This window comes from Cucurbita moschata, unplaced genomic scaffold (assembly GCF_002738365.1).
Source record: "Cucurbita moschata cultivar Rifu unplaced genomic scaffold, Cmos_1.0 Cmo_Scf00137, whole genome shotgun sequence".
Lineage (NCBI taxonomy): Eukaryota > Viridiplantae > Streptophyta > Magnoliopsida > Cucurbitales > Cucurbitaceae > Cucurbita > Cucurbita moschata.
Genome location: NW_019268653.1, coordinates 119,480 through 126,449, shown reverse-complemented (window position 1 = coordinate 126,449; position 6,970 = coordinate 119,480). Strand labels below are relative to the sequence as shown.

Here is a 6,970-nt window from a genome sequence, read left to right as displayed (position 1 = left end):
ATTGAATTGATTACTAATTATATTATTTTTTTTTCAATTTTTTCTTATTTAGGACATAATGAGCCGGGATAGTTTTTCATTTTCACTATTACTGATGACGAGATGTTTAGGACTTTGTGACATAAGAATTTTGGGGATATAGCTTAGATGGTAGAGCACTCGCTTTGCATGCGAGAGGTATGGGGATCGATACCCTGCATCTCTAGATTTTCTTCATTTTCGATACCCTGCATCTCTAGATTTTCTTCATTTTCAATATTATTGATGATGGAAAATTTAGGATTTTATGATGCAACAATTGTGGGGATGTAGCTTGTGATGGGAATTTGAGGGTTTTATGATGCAACAATTGTGAGGATGTAGCTTAGATGGTAGATCTCATTTAGCATGCGAGAGGTAAGGGGATATCCTGCATCTCCAAAAGAAACTATTTGTTATTAATATTTTACTTCTATTCAACCTTTTCTTATTTATGACATAATTAGCGGAGATAGTTTTTCATTTTCACTTGATGACAGGACATTTAGGGTTTTCTGATATAAGTATTGTGGGAATGTAGCTTAGATGGTAGATTTCTTGCTTGGCATGCGATTGGTACGGGGATCGGATCGATACCCCATACCTCCAAAAGAAACTATTTGTTATTAATATTTTACTTCTATTCAACCTTTTCTTATTTATGACATAATGAATAGCATTATTTTTTATTTTCACTATTGTTGATGACGAGATGTTTAGGATTTTATGATGTAAGAATCTTGAGGATATAGCTTAGATGGTTGAGCGTTTGCATCCCATGTGATAAGTACTGGGATCCGTACCATGCATCAACAAAGGAAACGATTACTAAGTATATTAGTTCTCTTAAATTTTTCCTTATTTACGACATAATGAGTGGGGATAGTTTTTCATTTTCAATATCATTGATGATGGGAAGTTTAGAGTTTTTTGATGTAAAATTGTGATGCGAGAGATACGGGATCGATACCTCGCATCTCCAAAAGAAACTATTCGTTATTACTAATTTATTTCTATTCAATATTTCCTTATTTATGGCATAATGAGTAGCGATATTTTTTTCATTTTCACTATTATTCATGACGAGACGTTTAGGGTTTCGTGACGTAAAAATTGTAGAGATATAGCTTTAGATGGTAGAGCGCTCGCTTTGCATGCGAGTTGTACGGGGATTGATAACCCACCTCTCCAAAAGAAAGTATTTAATTTGTTATTATATTTTTTCATTTTCACAATTATCGATGCCCGCATCACCAAACCAAACTATTTGTTATTAATATTTTGATTTTTTTTTATTTTCACTATTATTGATGATGGGACATTTAGGGTTTTATGATATAAAAATTGTGGGGATGTAGCTCAGATGGTAGAGCGCTCGCTTTGCATGCGAGAGGTACGGGGATCGATACCCCGCATCTCCAAAAATAAGACTATCTAATATTAAATATATTATTTCTTTTCAATTTTTCCCTATTCATGACATGTTGGGTAGCAACATAATATTTCATGACATGTTGGGTAGCAATTTTTCCCTATTCATGACATGAGGTAGGATTTTGTGATGCAAAAATTGTGGGGATGTAGCACAGATGGTAGAGCGCTCGCTTAGGATGCAAGAGGTACATGGATCGATACTTATATAAGGTGGGTATGAGAGAAAAAGAAAAGATACTTATATAAGGTGGGTATGAGAGAAAAAGAAAAGATACTTATATAAGGTGGGTATGAGAGAAAAAGAAAAGATACTTATATAAGGTGGGTATGAGAGAAAAAGAAAAGATACTTATATAAGGTGGGTATGAGAGAAAAAGAAAAGATACTTATATAAGGTGGGTATGAGAGAAAAAGAAAAGATACTTATATAAGGTGGGTATGAGAGAAAAAGAAAAGATACTTATATAAGGTGGGTATGAGAGAAAAAGAAAAGATACTTATATAAGGTGGGTATGAGAGAAAAAGAAAAGATACTTATATAAGGTGGGTATGAGAGAAAAAGAAAAGATACTTATATAAGGTGGGTATGAGAGAAAAAGAAAAGATACTTATATAAGGTGGGTATGAGAGAAAAAGAAAAGATACTTATATAAGGTGGGTATGAGAGAAAAAGAAAAGATACTTATATAAGGTGGGTATGAGAGAAAAAGAAAAGATACTTATATAAGGTGGGTATGAGAGAAAAAGAAAAGATACTTATATAAGGTGGGTATGAGAGAAAAAGAAAAGATACTTATATAAGGTGGGTATGAGAGAAAAAGAAAAGATACTTATATAAGGATTATTATATCATTATGGCTGAGAAAAAGAAAAGATACTTATATAAGGTGGGTATGAGAGAAAAAGAAAAGATACTTATATAAGGATTATTATATCATTATGGCTGAGAGAGGACTTATTGTAAAGGGAATATTGTAAAGGGAATTTGATGAATTCCAGAGGATGAATTCCAGAGGACTTATACTACTTGTGGAGAGGGAATTTTATGACTTATACTACTTGTGGAGAGGGAATTTTATGACTTATACTAGTGGAGAGGGAATTTTACTTATACTACTTGTGGAGAGGGAATTTTACTTATACTACTTGTGGAGAGGGAATTTTACTTATACTACTTGTGGAGAGGGAATTTTACTTATACTACTTGTGGAGAGGGAATTTTATGACTTATACTACTTTGTGGAGAGGGAATTTTATGAATTCCTCAAAAGATAAGAGCTTATACTACTTGTGGAGAGGGAATTTTATGAATTCCTCAAAAGATAAGAGCTTATACTACTTGTGGAGAGGAAATTTGATGAATTTCTCATAGGATGGCGGTAGCGTCCCATGCATATGACGGAACTTCTTCACAATTGCAATATCTGACCAATGAATATTGTTGTCATCTATAGCTTCTATCACAATAATATAAAATTTGGGGTCAAAGCCTATATGGGACTGAAAAGACCATTCTCCACACGCTTGTAGATTAAATTATATCTACCACCTCTGAAATTTTCCACGGCAAACCTTCCTACAGCTTGCACTTCTTCATCATTGACATCCTTAATTCGAACTAGATTTTAAGGCAAATCTTCTCCACGACTCACTTTGGAACACTTTTATAGATAGTTTCAACAAACTTACTTTGCTCGTGAATAGTTTAGAGTTCAATATTTATAGTTGGAGAACGCTATTCAAATTGATAGGGTCGAATCTTACAACAAAGTCTAATTGAGCCTCCCTCTATTAGGAGATAACTTCGTATCAAATTCTTTAGTATGGACAATGGTTGCATTGTTTTAGTCAAACAACCGAGACTAGTGTACTACCAATAGTATAAACATTTTGTACGTGTATTTTCTTACATATTAACAATTGTATACAAATAATAATTAAATTTATGAGTAGAAGTTTGGATGAAGTTTTATTAAATAGGTAATCTTAAATTATATCTAAAAATATATAAATTTTTTTTTATATACATTTAGGAGAACAAAACAAAGATTTAAGAAGATGTCATTCATGCCATGTTTTAATTTTTATTCTTTCTTGTTTCCCAAAGATTGAAAAAAAAAAAGTTATCCTCTGTCAACTATGGTTCGTTATTTGATTATTTTCTCTCGAGTGAATTTTAATTGAAACACATTCTCTACCCAGGTAATTGCAAGATGCAAGCTTCACACTAAGAGGAATCAAAGTCCCAAGTATCAACGTCCTTTAAGTGTAAATTTTTGTTCTTCATCTCAACATAAATTAAACTTATTTTCGTGAAGATATCTATTTATAAAAGCAAAATATCTCAGAGTCACAAAAATAAAAATGAGATATAGATACGAGACATAAATATGATACCAAATAGATATGGTAAATGTTAGGATTAGATTTGATTGAGTTATTTGGATTAGATTTGATCTAGTTATTTGAATTAGATTTGATTTAATCATTCTTCAATTGGATGAGAGATTTCTCCCAATTCTTCTGATCTTTCCAATTTTCTTTTTCTATTCCTAACAATTTAGTATTAGAGCCATGCCCTAAAGTAGTTAAAACTAGAAGCAGCAGTCTTCTAAGTGTGTCATAATAAAAGTATGTCGATAGAGAGTCCACTTGTGCAGTCTGCTGAAGGAAGGAGTCAAAGTCGTGGAAGCTTTAGAGGCAGAGGAAGGGGACGAGGCAGACAAACCTTCAACAAGGCTGTGAATGTTTGCTTAATCCACCACACCTAAATGGTGTGAAAGTTATCTTATTTATAATCAAATAAATTACAAGGATATGGAAATAGTAATAAATGGAAATAACAATAAATGGAAAGATACTATAGTAATAAGGCAAATGTTAGATATTTGCCTTATAATAAAATATCAAATATAATATATATGGTAAACTATAATTTATTACTAAATATCCTTAACACCCCACCGCAAGCTAAGCGTCGGATTTAAACGAACGTGAAGCTTGAATCTGAAAAATTCAAAGAGGTTGAGAAACACTTTTCGCGAAGATGTTAACAACTTGGTTCAGAGGAGGCGTAGAGAAACACTTTCTTGGCCATCGAAAACTGCAGAGAGATCGCTGCTCAGCGGCAATGCTGCCTTGGCTTCGGTGAGAATATGTCTAACCCATGAAGAGGGATTGTCGCTTAGCGACGATGCTGACTTGGCTCTGGTGAGAATATGTCTAACCCCAAGAAGTAGAAGGGGAAACCTAGAGCAAGGGACAAAGACAATGTTGAAGCCGGAAGAGTCGCCACATTGGGCGAATGAGCCAATTTTGGCGAGAAGGGCAGCTGGAAGAGTCGCCACATTGGGGCGAAGGAGCCAATTTTGGCGAGAAGGGCGGCGGCAACTTGGTTGGCGAAGATGCCAGTGCGGCGCCCAGATTCCAAAGGTAAATCTCTGCAGAAGGTCGATGGGCTTATTGAGATTCTGTATATTTTCGAAGAGGGATGCTGATGAAGATCCTAAGATTAGGGTTTTTGCGAAGGATGAATGATGAAGGGAAAAATTGGGAAGAAATTGAAAGAGGCTATGTTTGGAAAAGGTGAGGTTGTATGTACAGAGTATGGCGAAGGATGATTTGGAGGTCAAAAAGGTGGAGCCGAAGAATAATCAATCGACTCTGCATGTGACAGCCATGACGACTGCCCCTGCGGCATCAAAGACAACAGTGGTGGTGGAGAAGAACAGTAGAAGATTTCAAAAGCCATTGAAAAGAAAGGATCTAGGTTGCTAAACCAAAATGGCTCTGATACCATGTGAATGTTTGCTTAATCCACCACACCTAAATGGTGTGAAAGTTATCTTATTTATAATCAAATAAATTACAAGGATATGGAAATAGTAATAAATGGAAATAACAATAAATGGAAAGATACTATAGTAATAAGGCAAATGTTAGATATTTGCCTTATAATAAAATATCAAATATAATATATATGGTAAACTATAATTTATTACTAAATATCCTTAACAAAGGCCATAGTGGAGTGCTATAACTGTCACAAGTTTAGACATTTTCAATGGGAATGTCAAGCATGGTTGTAACCGGAAAGGGTAATGTATGGCTGGAAGTGAATAGAATCATAATGATAATCACAGGAGTGTTCTATGTGCCAAACCTGAGGAACAATTTGTTGAGTAGTGGTAAATTGCAAGCAAAGGGGGTTACCTTTTTGTTTCAAAATGGAACATGCAAGGTGTTTCATCTTGAGAGAGGCTTAATCATGGAGACAAAGATGTCTTTGAATCGAATGTTCGTATTGCATGCTATATCTCAGCCTGTAGCAGACACTCAAACTCAATTGAAACTTATGGGGAGAAGTGGTTCAAGGTCTCTGTCATACCCTCACCACTCCAATTCCTATCGCCATAGTCAGAGAAGCAGAAGGGACCCAAGTCCTTCCCCCTATCATTCCAATACCTATTTTAGGAGAAGAAAAGGCGTGAAACAGAGTTGAAGAAGTTAGAAGAAGATGTAGCTAGGAGGATGGAAGAACTAATTCAGAAGAAGATGCAGCTAGGAGGATGGAAAAACTAATTCAGAAGAAGGTTAAAGAAAGGCTAAACTCTGAAGAGACTAAATTAGAAATACAGAGGAGAATAGAGGAAGGTCGAACAAAGTTGTTTGATGATGTTGATGTGCAGCTTGACAAAGAGAAAGAAGCCGCTTTAACTGCTACAAGACAAAAAGAAGAACAAGCACGAAAAGAGAGAAGAGCTAGATAAAATGTTGGAAGAGAATAGAAGAAGGGTAGAAAAAGCACAACGACGATTAGTTCTGGAGCTGCAGCGGAAGGAAGAAAAACAATATTGTGAGCTCAAGTTGATTCAGAGACAAAAAGAGGAGGCATCTCAGAGAACTAAGCTAGATGATAAGAGTTTGAGTTATGTTGTGCTGGGAGTTAGTGAAGAGTCAAAAGCTTACGGACTCTATGATATAGAAGCGGCAGATGAAAATAATGATATAGAAGCAGCAGATGAAAATACTGCAGAGGAAAATATTTCATCTAGCTCTTTGGCTGAAGCAAGCTCTCCTAGCTCGAATAAGGTGAGGAATAAGAGACCACCAGTCTGGATGAGAGACTATGAAATAAGAGAAGATTTTTGTGAAGATGTTCATGAAGCAGTCTGGATGAGAAACTATGCAATAGGACAAGTTTTTTTTGTAAAGAAGATGATGAAGCTCAACCATGTGTTACCCCTACTGAACCTGCAAACTTTGTAAACTTTAAAGAAGCATTGAAGAGTGAGAAATGGAGGCAAGCCATGGATCTGGAGCAATAAACAGAAATGGCACATGAGAATTGATGAAGTTACCTGGTGGAAGTTTGGTATGAGGTCGTAGATATAAACTGATTACTATTCGTGTTCAGTTTAAGGGAGGGGTTGTTAGGATTAGATTTGATTGAGTTATTTGGATTAGATTTGATCTAGTTATTTGAATTAGATTTGATTTAGTCATTCTTCAATTGGAT

General features: G+C 35.0%; 1 non-coding gene across 1 annotated transcript; it reads left to right on the top strand.

Moving 5' to 3' along the window:
* Nucleotides 1–1,366: 1,366 nt before the first annotated feature.
* TRNAA-UGC lies at nt 1,367–1,439 on the top strand. The gene has a single exon. It is a non-coding gene; the product is annotated as a tRNA-Ala (tRNA).
* The last annotated feature ends 5,531 nt before the right edge of the window (nt 1,440–6,970 follow it).